The sequence below is a fragment of the Glycine soja genome, chromosome 10, assembly GCF_004193775.1.
Source record: "Glycine soja cultivar W05 chromosome 10, ASM419377v2, whole genome shotgun sequence".
Classification (NCBI taxonomy): domain Eukaryota; kingdom Viridiplantae; phylum Streptophyta; class Magnoliopsida; order Fabales; family Fabaceae; genus Glycine; species Glycine soja.
Genome location: NC_041011.1, coordinates 15,732,447 through 15,748,580, shown reverse-complemented (window position 1 = coordinate 15,748,580; position 16,134 = coordinate 15,732,447). Strand labels below are relative to the sequence as shown.

Genomic DNA, 16,134 nt, shown 5'->3' with positions numbered 1-16,134 from the left:
AGAATCCAACTTTTGCTTTGATACCACCAATTGTGGCATCCCTAAATAATGACTGGATTAATAGTAATAAATTAAATGACAGAAACCATGGGAATTTTTTTTTCGCATTGTTATTTATTTCACGGTAATTAATTTCAGAAGGAAAATTATCACTATAGAGTCCTGAGTGGACAGTTCACAACACTAGTTAGATTCATTTCTTTCTGATCACTTATAACTTCCAAACTATTTTTCTTTTTCGGAAAAAAATACCAGCCATCATTTTGGGTCATCACGTGAGAAATAATAAGGTGCGGCCGGTAAACTCTTTTCAAATAAAGTTCGTTAACATTTCTTTTTAAAATAACAAGATAAACATAATTTTTTTCATCATCAAAAACTATCCAAAATATGGGAGTTTGCAAAATAGCATAGTGACATCCAGAGCAAAGGTAATAACTGTGGTGGGTTCAGCCACAAAATATATACAATCATCAAAATTTCTATACAAGAGGTCTACCCACCCAAAAATCAAAAGAGTAAACCTAGCAGTCTAAACTAGATACACCCACCCACAAAAAGTATGTACGCTTAATCTAAGGAGCCGTCTGCTATGATGAAGGGTCGTCACTATTCGTTGTCCCTCCAGAGCCACTCTCCTCTGTAGAGTCTGCCTCAGATGCTGACATAATATCCTCTGGAGAATCAACATCAGGGAGCGAGTCCTCATCATCCTCTGGTAAGTCAGGGGCATCCATAGCTGGTTCAGGAGGTAACTCCTCTGGGTCCTCTTCAGGATCCTCTTCAGAGGATGACACCTCTATGAATTGAACAGGCTCAACTAGTCGATATGGAGTAGGCATAGGTAGTATCCACTCCACAGGCTGTTGAAGTGTGCGTGCGGGTTACTCCGAATGTGCTAGCGAAGTAGCAGTGAGTCGAACTGTGCCACGGAATTGGCACCTCTGATTGCCTTCGAGGGTCTCCCAAACACCCTATAGGCACTCCATCACGACGCGATCATGGATCAACTGCGTTGCCATCGCGATCTACAAGAGTTAAAAGAAAGAGGGTAGACTCTTTCACAAGAAATCTAACTACACGGGTAACAATACAATGCATCCCATAACGGCTACGCACAGTCAAAATGTCTTTTTCAAGAGATTTCCTCTCCGATAATCGATTACCAAAATATGTAATCGATTACCAGTGCCCAAAAACAAATTACAACAACCATTGTACATTGGAGCCTAGAAGTTACACTGTGTAATCGATTACACATAAATGGTTATAACACTATATAATCGATTACACACAATTGGTAATCGATTACCAGTAGCATATAACATTGTGTAATCGATTACACACAAATGGTAATCGATTACCAGTAGCTACTGAACGTTCTGTTTCAATTTTTAAACCCTGTAATCGATTACACACAAATGGTAATCGATTAATAAATGGAATTTTTCAGATAACAACACAAGATAGATAGCTTGCCAGTCACAACACAAGCCTCCCTGCTTCGTGGACTTTTGTTCCTTTATTGGTTGACTGCCAGGAGCTTGCCTGTTGAGGTACGTCACAGGTTCTCACTGGCTGACTATGTCTGGGTTGGGTCGGGATTGGCCAAGCTTGGTTTTGGGCGATAGCACCCCACCTGACGTCCCCAAGGTCTCCTGACCCCCATGACATATCCTCAGGTACCACTCTGTGGTCAACTAATAAAAGTTGGAAGACTGACTCTTCCTCGCTTTCTCACACATGGCTTATTGGGTTATGGGGCACCCGTCATATGTGGTACTAGGTGGCGATCGGGTGATGGCGCAAAACAAATATCCCATTTCCCCAAGCCCAGGCATAAGCACACCATCCCCAGTTGCCCACCTTTAAATTGAGCTCACGTACACGTACGTAGCCCTTCTCCTCGTTCCTCTCAGCACCGGGTCCCCATCAACCCCTCCAAGCCTTCACAATGTCAAATCAATTCAATTCCATTTGACATGAAACTACCTTGGAAAAAAACAAAGTGGAGGCAGAAATCTTTACACAAGATTCATTCGAATTCCACAGAGTTTTTACTAGCAGCATACCTTAGTCATGTCCTCGTCCCCGATTCGTTAACCATTGGATAGCCTTGAAAATTTAACTGGGGGTTCCTAATACAAAATTCTAAGTTTTGACCGTTGGGATCTACTAACGAATATCTAGAACACGAGATATACTACCTTTCTCGTGACAGCAGATATTAGCACTGCACAACCATTTTTTTTCCTGCATAATTGGTAGATTTGCTGCATAATTGGGCAGCTTTTCTGCATAATTTTGCAGATTTTCAAAATCTAGCTTGCATGCATCCAATTCCACTCAAATTGGATCCTACAGGTCCTAAACCATGTATAAATCATGTTCAAGCCATAAACAAATTCCAAACCAAGGTAAAGCAAATTATAGGTATCCAAAACCCACCAAATTTAGTGAATTTTCAAGGTTTAAAAGGTGAAAATGAAAATTGGGTAATTTTTGTAGACAAAGGATCAAACTGAAAGTTTTGATGATGCCAAAGGATTACATGAATCATATGCTTCTCAAAGATTTACTCAAGACAAAGCAATTAGAGTTAATCAAGATGGATGATCAAGACAGTCTATAGAGTCTTAGAAAGGATATTAAAATAGAAGGGTATTCCAATTGGATTAGCAAAAGGTTTGGCCAAGAATTTTAAGCTAAAAAGTGTTTTTCAACAAAATTACTCTCTGGTAATCGATTACCAGAGGATGTAATCGATTACCAGTGGCCAAAACTGATTTACAACAGCTATTAAAATTTGAATTCAAAATTTGCACTGTGTAATCGATTACACATATATGGTAATCGATTACCAGCAGTTTTTGAACGTTTTAATTCAAATTTTAAAAGTTGTAATCGATTACACAATTACTGTAATCGATTACCAGACAAGATTTTCAGAAAAATAATTTTAAGAGTCACAACTTTTCAAAGGCTTTATTCATGACCACCAATGGTCTATATATATGTGACTCAAACACGAAATTGCTTAGAGATTTTAAGAACAACTAGTGTTTATCATCTCTAAAAGCAAATTCATTTTATCCTCTTAAGAATTCCTTGGCCAATTCAATTGCAATTCATTAAGGAATTATTTGAGTGCTCAATCTGTAAAATCCATCTCTTTCTAGAGAGATTTGTTCTTCTTCTTCTTCTCATTCTCTAAGGGATTAAGAGACTGTGAGTCTCTTGTTGTAAAGGAATTCTAAACACAAAGGAAGGATTGTCCTTGTGTGTTTAGAACTTGTAAAAAGAATTTACAAGATAGTGGAACTCTCAAGCGGGTTGCTTGGGGACTGGACGTAGGCACAAGGGTGTGGCCGAACCAGTATAAAACCGAGTTTGCATTTTCTCTTCCCTTAATCTCCTTTATTTATTATCGCTTTATATTCATATTCAAATTGTTTCATTTGAATTAATATTTAAGAAGATTGTCATTAAGGGAATTCATAACTTGGTTAAAAAGTGAAATAGATTTTTAATTAGGGGAAATAGTTTGGAATATCTTAATTCAACCCCCCCTTCTTAAGATATCTGAGGCCACTTGTCTAACAAGTGGTATCAGAGCTTCATTCTTGTATAAAGTTTAGAAGCTTCAAGAAAAAGATGGCCTCAACAAATTCCTTATTTCCGGAAGGGAATTCTATCAATAGACCTCCAATCTTTAATGGAGAGGGTTACCACTACTGGAAAACCCGAATGCAAATTTTTATCGAGGCAATAGATCTAAATATCTGGGAAGCCATAGAAATAGGGTCTTATATACCCACCACAGTAGAAAGAGTTTCAATAGATGGTAGTTCATCAAGTGAAAGCATAACCATAGAAAAACCTAGAGATAGATGGTCTGAAGAGGATAGAAAACGAGTACAATACAACTTAAAAGCCAAAAACATAATAACATCTGCCCTAGGAATGGATGAATATTTCAGGGTTTCAAATTGTAAGAGTGCTAAGGAAATGTGGGACACTCTTCGATTAACACATGAAGGAACTACAGATGTTAAAAGATCTAGGATAAATGCACTAACTCATGAGTATGAATTATTTAGAATGAATGCAAATGAAAATATTCAGAGAATGCAAAAGAGATTTACACATATAGTAAATCATCTAGCAGCCTTAGGCAAAGAATTTCAAAATGAGGATCTTATAAACAAGGTGTTAAGATGTTTAAGTAGAGAATGACAACCCAAAGTAACGGCCATTTTTGAATCAAGAGATTTGTCTAACATGTCTCTTGCCACTTTATTTGGTAAGTTGCAGGAACACGAGATGGAACTATTGAGATTGCACCAAAATGAAGAAAATGACAAGAAAAAGAAAGGAATTGCTCTTAAAGCATCATCCTCAATTCAAGAAGAAAGTGATCAGGATAATGATCCAGATGATGATGATGATGATCTAAGTCTCTTTGTAAAAAGATTCAACAAGTTTCTTAAAGTAAGAGGAAATCAGAGGCGACCAAATTTTAAATCAAAGAGAAGGACAGAAAATTCATCCTCTATTCTAAAATGCTTTGAATGCAATCAATCTAGACATCTGAGGGTTGATTGTCCCATCTTCAAGAAAAAGATGGAAAAATCTGAAAAGAAAAATCATAGTGAAAAGAAACTGAAGAAAGCATACATCACATGGGATGAAAATGATTTGGAATCCTCTGAAGATTCTGAAAATGAAGAGATAAATCTCTGCCTTATGGCCAAAAGTTATGAAAGTGATGAAGAGGTAACATCTTCAAACAACTTATCTATTTCTTTTGATGAATTGCAAGATGCATTTGCTGATTTGCATAAAGAATCAATTAAACTTGCAAAATTAGTTTCATCATCAAAGAAAACAATTTCAAATTTAGAAAATGAAGTTTCGAAATTAAACAAAGAATTAGATCTTCTTAGAAATGAAGTCTCAATCTCTAGAACAAATGAAAAAGTTAATATCTCCACTATTAATGACAAGAAAATAACAGATTCTTGTAGTTGTTGTGATAAATATGTAGAAGAAATTAAAGAGTTGAAAAATTCACTTGCAAAATTTTCATATAGTAGAAATAATTTAGATGTTATATTAAGTAAACAAAGATATGTGCCTAATAAAAATGGACTAGGGTATAAATCTGAAAAACAACAAAAGGTTCATAAAAACTTTTCCACTTCCACACAAAAATGTAATTCTAATCCTATCACTTGTTTTTACTGTGGAAGAAGAGGACATGGCATATCAACTTGCTACTTCAAGAAAAATTACAGTAACATTAAAATGATATGGGTCCCAAAAGGATCCTCAGTTTATACTAACATGCAAGGACCCAATAAAATCTGGGTACCTAAGTCAAAAACTTGATTATGCAGGTATCTTTGAGAAAGAAGTGGTACATAGATAGCGGATGCTCAAAACATATGACTGGAGATGCATCAAATTTTACATATATATCTCCAAAGAAAAGCGGGCATGTAACATATGGTGACAACAACAAAGGTAGAATTCTTGGAGTGGGTAAAATAGGTACAAATTCTTCAAACTCCATTGAAAATGTTCTACTTGTTGAAGGCCTTAAGCACAGCCTGCTTAGCGTTAGTCAACTATGTGACAAAGGCTATCTAGTATCATTTGATTCTCAGAAATGTCTTATAGAACATAAGCATGACATTAATATAAAGCATGTAGGACATAGAGTCAATAATGTTTACATGATAGACTTAAACATAAAACAAGAAAACAATCATTGCTTTCTTAGTAAAGATGATGATCCATGGTTATGGCATAAAAGAATTGCTCACATAGACATGGATCACTTAAATAAGTTAATTTCAAAAGATTTAGTAGTTGGTTTGCCTAAATTGAAATTTGAAAAAGATAAACTATGCGATGCATGTCAAAAGGGCAAACAAACAAGAGTCTCATTCAAACCTAAAAATGTTGTTTCAACCACTCGGCCATTACAGTTATTGCATATGGATCTATTTGGTCCATCTAGAACCTTGAGTTTTGGAGGAAATTACTATGCTCTAGTTATAGTTGATGATTTCTCTAGATATACTTGGACACTATTTATTACACATAAAAGTGATTCATTCCAAGCATTTAGGAAACTTGCTAAAGTCATACAAAACAAGAAAAATCTCAAGATTGCATCCATTAGAAGTGATCATGGGGGTGAATTTGAAAATAAAGATTTTGAATTATTTTGTGATGAACATGGTATTGAACATAATTTTTCTGCACCAAGAACCCCTCAACAAAATGGAGTTGTTGAGAGGAAAAATAGGTCATTGGAAGAAATTGCAAGAACTTTATTAAATGATACTTCTCTTCCAAAGTATTTTTGGGCTGAAGCTGTCAATACTGCATGTTACATCATGAATAGGGCCTTGATAAGACCTATTTTAAAGAAAACCCCATATGAGTTATTTAATGGTAGAAAACCTAATATCTCTCATCTACATGTTTTTGGTTGCAAGTGCTTTGTACTTAATAATGGTAAAGATAATCTAGGAAAATTCGATGCAAAATCTGATGAAGGCATTTTTCTTGGATATTCATTACAAAGCAAAGTATATAGGATATATAATAAGAGAACTATGAATATAGAGGAATCCATTCATGTTACCTTTGATGAATCTAATGCTATATTGTCAAGAAAGAATATGCTAGATGACATTGCAGATTCTTTAGAACATATGAACATTCATGAACAAGATTCCAAAGGAAATGACAAAGGAAACAATGAAGATCCTCCAGAAGAAGTCAAATCCAATGATGCACTCCCAAGAGAATGGAAAACTTCAAGAGATCATCCCCTCGACAACATTATTGGTGATATCTCAAAAGGGGTAACAACTAGACACTCTCTTAAAGATTTATGCAATAATATGGCTTTTGTATCCATGATTGAACCTAAAAATATAAAAGAAGCCATAATAGATGATAATTGGATCATTGCCATGCAAGAAGAACTAAACCAATTTGAAAGAAACAATGTGTGGAAATTAGTAGAAAAACCTGAAAATTATCCTGTCATAGGAACAAAATGGGTTTTTAGAAATAAATTAGATGAACATGGTATAATTATTAGAAATAAAGCAAGGTTAGTAGCAAAAGGGTATAATCAAGAAGAGGGAATAGACTATGAAGAAACATATGCTCCTGTTGCAAGATTAGAAGCCATTAGAATGCTTTTGGCATATGCATCCATAATGGACTTTAAACTTTATCAAATGGATGTTAAGAGTGCCTTTCTAAATGGTTTAATTCAAGAAGAGGTATATGTTGAACAACCCCCTGGTTTTGAAATTCCTGATAAACCAAACCATGTTTATAAATTACAAAAGGCTCTTTATGGTTTGAAACAAGCCCCTAGGGCATGGTATGAACGTTTAAGCAATTTTCTTCTAGAAAAAGATTTCTCCAGAGGTAAAGTGGATACCACATTGTTCATAAAGAGAAGGCATAATGATATTTTATTGGTTCAAATATATGTTGATGATATAATTTTTGGATCCACTAACGACTCATTGTGCAAGGAGTTTTCCCTTGATATGCAAAGTGAATTTGAAATGTCAATGATGGGAGAACTAAAGTACTTTCTGGGATTACAAATCAAGCAAACTCAAGAAGGAATATTCATCAATCAATCCAAGTACTGCAAGGAATTGATCAAAAGATTTGGGATGGATAGTGCAAAACACATGTCTACACCGATGAGCACTAATTGTTACTTAGATAAAGATGAATCTGGTCAGTCTATAGACATAAAACAATATCGAGGTATGATCGGATCTCTTCTTTATTTATCTGCTAATAGACCTGATATTATGTTTAGTGTATGCATGTGTGCTAGGTTTCAATCCAACCCCAAACAATCACATTTAAGTGTAGTAAAGAGAATCATGAGATATCTACTAGGAACAATCAATTTAGGATTATGGTATCCTAAGAATTCAACATGTAACTTAATAGGATATTCTGATTCTGATTTTGCCGGATCTAAAACTGATAGAAAAAGTACAAGTGGAACTTGTCAATTTATTGGATCGGCTCTTGTCTCATGGCATAGTAAGAAACAAAACAATGTTGCTTTATCTACTGCTGAAGCAGAGTATATCTCTGCCGGTAGTTGTTGTGCACAGATTTTATGGATGAAGCAACAATTATCTGACTATGGCATCATTATTGATCGTATACCTATTAAGTGTGATAATACTAGTGCCATAAATCTATCCAAAAACCCAGTTCAACACTCTAGAACTAAACATATAGAGATTAGACACCACTTTCTTAGAGATCATGTCCTAAAGGGAGATTGTGTATTAGAGTTTGTTGATACTAAGAATCAACTTGCTGATATTTTTACAAAACCTCACCCCAAGGAAGTGTTCTTCTCTATTAGAAGAGAGTTAGGTCTCTTAGACATAAGAGATTTAGAAAAATAGGAATTGATTGGATGATTGATTGAATGATTGGTTGATTTACTCTTATTTATTGTGTATAGATTATTTTGTTTGTTTGATCTTGTTTGAATTATTTTTTTATGAATGATTGATTGTGTTTTGATTGAGTATAACGCTTGTGTTGTTTAATTTAATTTACTTTTTGTTAGTATAATTATTTATTAAGATAGTATAAGTTTTTAGACTTAGAAATAAGTTTTTCTTTTAGAAAAAGGCTATTCCTTGTTCTGGTAATCGATTACATGAATACTGTAATCGATTACACTAGAACAGATAGCCTGCAATCGATTACAGTATTCATGTAATCGATTACCAGTAGGCTGCCTCCTCCTGTAATCGATTACCATTACTTGTAATCGATTACCACGCGTCCTGCTCTATAAATATCACATTTTCCAGAAATCCCTGCGCAGCCCCTTTTCTCTCACGACGTTCCTCCATTCCCAAACCTCCAAATCTTCGTATCTCACTCATTTCTTCATCAAATCAACTCCCGTAAATTGCGATCTTCTTCTTTTTCATTTCTCTTTTGCTTTCACCGATTAAAATCTGCAAAAACTCCTTCAAATGGCAGAATCGTCAAAGAAATGAAAGGGTTCTTCCGCCTCCGCTTCGGCTTCAAGAGCTCATCGTTCCGGAGCCACTAGCGCATCCACAGCACCAATTCCACCATCATTGTCCTCTTCCTCAGTGTTTTCTTCCGATGAACAGCAGAAACGGTACTCCAATCTTTTCTCATCTCGTTCCATTATCGACCCTAAGTTTATTGATATGGAATTCTTTTCTGCTGAAACCTTTGATTGCATTCAAGCCTTTCAGAACTTAGGTCTTCTACCTTTTATGTCATTACAATTGCCTATTTATCCTGAATTGGTTAAAGCTTTTTATTGTAATCTTGAAATTCAGGACAGCACTCTAATTTCTGAAATTTTTGGGATAAAAATGGTCATTGACCAGTCCCTTTTCCATGACTTAACCAAATTACCCAGTGACGGTGTACCATTTGAAGGTACACTGAATGACGACTGGAAATTTGATTTCTCTGCCCATGATGCCCGCCAGTTGGTTTGCACCAACAATGCGGATATGACCGGACGTCTTCTTGCCGGGTCATTGGCTTTTGAAAGCCGCATCCTTCACTATTTAATTGTGCGTATTTTGCTTCCACGGTCTTCCAACCTTGCCCAGGTTTCTGAGGAAGATCTAATTATCATGTGGGCCTTTCATACAGGGCGTCAACTTGACTGGGCACACTTAGTCAGATATCGCATGCATAAGGCATTGCGATTAAATGCTCCACTACCATATCCACAGCTTGTCACTCTCTTTTTCCACCATTTTCAAATTCCTCTTGATTCTGAACCTTACGTTCCAATCAAGAGATCCTTTTTAATTGGTGCTGCTGTGATTGCTTCTTTTGGTTACCGCAAAGAGCATGATGGCTCTTGGGTCAAAAAGGGTGCTCCACCCGCGGATGATGAAGGCAACCAACCAGTTGAAGATAATTCCTCTCTTCTTCGAAAGCTTTTGGAAAAGTTCGATGGTCTTCAAACTTTTGTTGGTGACAAGTTTGATAATATGGAATTGCAAGTCGACATGCGGTTTGATGCCATGGAATCAAGGATCACCAAAGTTGAAGAATATGTCTCCTTCATCCGTACTTGCTTTGATCCACCACCACCGCCTCCATCATCCTCTTAGCTTATAAGTTATTATTAAGACTAAGTATTATTAGTGGTTAAGTATTATTAGTACTCTGTTTTAACGCAGTGTATTTGGCTTTTTATTGCTCTAGTTATCGTAGTCTTGCACTATAATTATATTTCTAGACATTGCTTTTGTTGATTATGCACATGTATGGTTTTATTTTGGTTCCATGGTTGTCTTTGTTTGGATTCTTATTGTGTTAATGTTTGGCTATTGATTGCCTTGCTCTAGTTCTTTTTGATGTTGCCAAAGGGGGAGAGAACTTGGGAGAGAACATGGGTTAACATGGGTTAGAAATCAATTAGAAATTTAGAAATTTATCGTTAAGAAAAGTTAGGCATACATGCCAAAAGATAGGGGGAGTAAGGGTTGTGTGAACGTGCTATCATCTTGTATATAGCTTGTCTTGATTTCAGGTATTGTCATCATCAAAAAGAGGGAGATTGTAGACAAAGGATCAAGCTGAAAGTTTTGATGATGCCAAAGGATTACATGAATCATATGCTTCTCAAAGATTTACTCAAGACAAAGCAATTAGAGTTAATCAAGATGGATAATCAAGATAGTCTATAGAGTCTTAGAAAGGATATTAAAATAGAAGGGTATTCCAATTGGATTAGCAAAAGGTTTGGCCAAGAATTTTAAGCTAAAAAGTGTTTTTCAACAAAATTACTCTCTGGTAATCGATTACCAGAGGATGTAATCGATTACCAGTGGCCAAAACTGATTTAACACAGCTATTAAAATTTGAATTCAAAATTTGCACTGTGTAATCGATTACACATATATGGTAATCGATTACCAGCAGTTTTTGAACGTTTTAATTCAACTTTTTAAAAGCTGTAATCGATTACACAAATACTGTAATCGATTACCAGACAGGATTTTCAGAAAAATAATTTTAAGAGTCACAACTTTTCAAAGGCTTTATTCATGACCACCAATGGTCTATATATATGTGACTCAAACACGAAATTGCTTAGAGATTTTAAGAACAACAAGTGTTTATCCTATCTAAAAGCAAATTCATTTTATCCTCTTAAGAATTCCTTGGCCAATTCAATTGCAATTCATTAAGGAATTATTTGAGTGCTCAATCTGTAAAATCCATCTCTTTCTAGAGAGATTTGTTCTTCTTCTTCTTCTCATTCTCTAAGGGATTAAGAGACTGTGAGTCTCTTGTTGTAAAGGAATTCTAAACACAAAGGAAGGATTGTCCTTGTGTGTTTAGAACTTGTAAAAAGAATTTACAAGATAGTGGAACTCTCAAGCGGATTGCTTGGGGACTGGACGTAGGCACAAGGGTGTGGCCGAACCAGTATAAAACTGAGTTTGCATTTTCTCTTCCCTTAATCTCCTTTATTTATTATCGCTTTATATTCATATTCAAATTGTTTCATTTGAATTAATATTTAAGAAGATTGTCATTAAGGGAATTCATAACTTGGTTAAAAAGTGAAATATATTTTTAATTAGGGGAAATAGTTTGGAATATCTTAATTCAACCCCCCCTTCTTTAGATATCTGAGGCCACTTGTCTAACAATTTTGGGATAGACTCTCATCTTCATCAAGTCTATAACATTGAATTAGACTTGCTCAAACTAATTTTAAGGTAAAATCTCCACCTATTCAAAATTGGACCTCTCAACACTCAATTTACACTATAAATGACTCTTTTCTTTCACATTTGCCACTAATTTTCCTCATTTGCTCTCACCAAGCTTTCCTACAAGTCCTAATTGACATTCTAAACTAGAATCAACTCACTTTAAACTCAAATTTCCACTAACACCAAATTTGGATTTCTAAACCTCAAAATCTCACACTTTTCCACTTACAACACTACCATTGTCACATTTAACTCTAAGCTAACTCTCCCCATCCTCTCTACCAGTTCTCTATCTACATTTTAAGCACACATATATATCAAAACATCATTATTGAACCCTAAATCAACATGGGTAGTTTTGCTTACATTAAACATGTCAAGTTTAGCATAGTTACAACAATTTCCTTCACAAACAACTACCCTAAAGCAATAACTTAGTAGAACTACCCATTATAGCTCCCAAGAACCCAACCCCCCAGATTTCAAGTGACGAGAAGTCCACCCTTACCTGAAATTGAAGGTCCCACGAGGTAGAGGTAGACTCCTAGACACCAAAAACAACTTTATCTTGCAATTTGGTGTGGAAATGAAGGGGGATTTGGAGCTTGAAGAGAGACAACAATGGTGGTGAAGAAAATGAAAAAGAAACATGGAGGAAGAATGAGAGGGCAGTGCTGGAAGTTTCTGGAGAAAGAGAGAGAAGATTTGGCTTTTAAAAAAATGGTTTTTCTTTTCTTTTTCGTTTTCTTTTCAAAAGCAATTCCACATGTCCTTTTTTAATTGGAGAAAAAAGGGCCCACCTTTACCTTTGATTTGACCACATACTCAGCCATAAAAGAAGAAAAAAATTGGACCTTTTTGGATGCTAAAATCCTGCCTCGGTTTGCGTGCCGCCTCTCTGGTTCCAGTTCTTCGCGTTTCTCTGCACCCGTCGGGGCCCGTTTTCAAAGGTAGGCAATATATATATCAAAACGCTCAGAATGAGACCTTGAGCGTGGTTCAGAGGTTGGTTTTGTTTAATTATAAGTTGTATGTAAAACGATAATTTTTAGACTAATTAATTGCGAATTAATCTATAACCGTCCAGTTATGGGTTACTCTTCGTTAATTAGTCTAACCTGCGTATTTCTCCTCCGATGTACATACTTCTACCAGCATATATATATATATATATATATATATATATATATATATATATATATATATGTATGTATGTATGTATGTATGTATATAATTATTTAAATGTAATACTTACAAAATTCTGGGTAGAACTTCCAGGATGTCACAATGGGAACTCGGCTTTGTAGATGAGCTTGATTTCTCCATTTGAGATGCAAGACATCTTACTGCCTTCCGGCACAAATGGTGTTAAAGACCTACACATTTCTGCTTCTCATAGTAGTAGCTTGGCTCTCTTTGCTTCTCTAGGATAGAAATTATTAGTGCTCAGGTATGGTTGCATTAAGTACTAATTCATCTTGTCTGATGTAGTAAAAATTTGGTCATTGATGTATTTCCTTTTGTTACCGCTTGGACAGCGGCAACCTTGTTGTCAATTATGACCTATAGGTGAAGTTTGATTCAATATTTTGATTTGGTAATTTAGTAGTAATAAAGCTGTGGGAAATAGTTTGTAATTGCTATGTTTTGTGGTTTTTAAGATTGGCATTGCTTGTATATTTAACTTTTTATCCTCCTTGAGTTGAGTAATATAAATTCATAAGGACTAGCCAAAAAGACAGCAAGTCTGTAAAGGTTTTCAGTCTCTTTGCATGTTTTTCCAAAGACGGCCTTTTAAAGTAACCATTAACTAAACACCATGAAGAAGATAAAAAAACCACTGATTTCCATAAAGGATGTAGTGTTGCAAGTAGATATCTAGAAAGTCTAGCTTTTTTCTCCAACCTTAGGCATGAACTAACTGCAAATAGCATACGGCAGGAGGGCAAGGCCATCAATCGCCATTAGTTCCCCTGATTCCAAAACCTCAAATGACATAAGAGAAAATCCTCCAAACTACATGTAGAAAATTAGATATAAATTATTAAAATAGTTTTTTTTTTCATGCCCCCTTTCCCCTTGTTCTACTAATTTATTGCTCAAAGATTGTGATCTGTCACAAGCTGAGTTTACTAGTCCCTCTTTGGGGGGTTTCACCTTTACTAGAATTGTATTCCAGGTTCCTGCATGGTCTTGTTCATGGGATCTCAACAATTCACATTACATATATGCTGGACTACAGGTTAACACTTTGGTTTTGTATTTATTTGATGTGGGAACTTCAAATGCTAATCTTCATATAACTTCCCTACAGAATGGTTCTGTCTTGGTGTTTGATATGCGGAAAACTGCAGGACCCATGAAATCTCTAGTTGGTTTCACTAGCAACCCTGTGCATACTGTACATGCTCTTGCACAAACTTCAAGTTTGTCTTCTGGTGTTAAAACCATCCTATCTGCATCTGTCGTTGGCCTTTGTCAGTGGAACATTGATTCTGAAGAGCGGTAGGCTGCTAATATTTTATGGATATTTTCTTTACATATGTTCATTATCATTGCCTTGTACTTAAAAACCACCCCTTCTAGCCCCTGTACAAAGCATTTTTGGGTCCCTCTGGTCCTTGTTACACAAACTTTAAATTTCTTTGAATGTATGTGATCCTAAAGTCTTATCATTATTTTAAATTTCTTCTGATCAGTTTCTTAGGACTGTAGTAACATGCATTTTTCATCACCAGAGGTTTTAGTCTTTTCTCCTCTTGGTCTATAATAATACAATTCTGATTCGTATGCTTGAATTAAAGTGGGGTTGCAGATCTTGATTTTTGTTGTTGTTGGAAAATTTAAACTAAGTGGTTATTAGTTATCTTATATTATTTCATTCAGTCAGGGAATTGAAAAGATAGCATGAGATAATTTTGGGGAGTGATTGGCTTCTTGTTAGAGGTGTTCATGTTAAACATGTTTACCTACAGTTGAAGATGATAGGTACATATTAAAGACTTTTACCTACAATTAGGAGATGCAAGTAGAAGTTAATGACTTTTACCTACACACTATACATAGTAGGTAAAACCTATAGTGACAGACAATTAGCTGTCATTATATGCCCCCTCAAAGTTGACGGAAGAAATGTTCGTAGGACAAAGTCTATCATACATTTACCTACGAATTTTTTATTTATAGTGACAGTTTTTGTCCGTAGGTATATGTCATTTTTCTTGTAGTTTTATTTCTCTTCACTTGATAAAGAATGCAAACACAAGTTACAGTGTTGATTTGATAAAAAAAATATTGAATTGGGAACTAATCTTTTTCTATCAACTTAATTACAAGAAACATTTAAATTGCTTAAACTAAGAGCAACTTGACAGATTTTTTTTGTTTTGAGCTTTTATTGTTGATAGCTAACATTATTTATTTATGGCTGCAATGTATTTTCATGCTAGATCATTAAATATGTTTCACAATGCATAATAATTTATTCTTCTTAAGAATTGTGATTTTTAAATCACACTTAGATCTAGACTGGTCTTGATTTAGGCACAAATTATGATATTTTCTGGATCAACAAAAATGTTGTTGTTTGGACATTTTTTTTTCTATACGTAATATTAATTTATGTATATCTAATTTTTAATATTTTTATTCTTTATTGTTATAGTATTTTTCTAATTATCATGTGATGTCTTGGATTTCATTTGTTAGGTTTTTTTATCATTCTAATCACATTGGTAATGATGTTGATTTAACTACATAATTTTTTTCTGACCTTTCTCTTAAACAATAGTCAAGATGTACTTGTGATTGATACACACCAATTCAATATATACCCTATATTGTATATAAGATTGTATTTATTAGACAATATTTGTCTTCATGAAATACTTGAGTGGTGGATGTACACCCATCACAATTGAAGCTTATGAACAAGATCTATTCACATTGATAACTAATTTATAACTATTATTATATTACATATTTTTTATTTACTTATTTTATGCAAAAAAAGCAACTAATGTGAAATTAATAAGAATTTAATAATATAAAATATATCATTAAATCTTATACATTAATTATATTTTTGTAATAAATTAAATAATACATTAATGGAAAAAAAGTTGCTCGAGTAAGACATATCTCTTTTAAATCAATCATTCCTTTCATATTAAAGTTTCAGCTCGCATAGGTTTGAGATAGGTACATGCATTGTTTTTATTGCATGAATCGGAATGGGTACAGTAGTACCCATCCTACAACTGCCCATTGTCATCCCTATTGATGACCCATCTTTGAGTTCAAGAGTTGTTTATGCCGA

At 34.7% G+C, this 16,134-nt stretch overlaps 1 long non-coding RNA gene across 1 annotated transcript; it reads left to right on the top strand.

The window, feature by feature from the left end:
* Nucleotides 1-13,101: 13,101 nt before the first annotated feature.
* Nucleotides 13,102-14,635, top strand: LOC114371039. The gene is made up of 2 exons (XR_003657994.1): nt 13,102-14,058; nt 14,131-14,635. It is a non-coding gene; the product is annotated as an uncharacterized LOC114371039 (long non-coding RNA).
* The last annotated feature ends 1,499 nt before the right edge of the window (nt 14,636-16,134 follow it).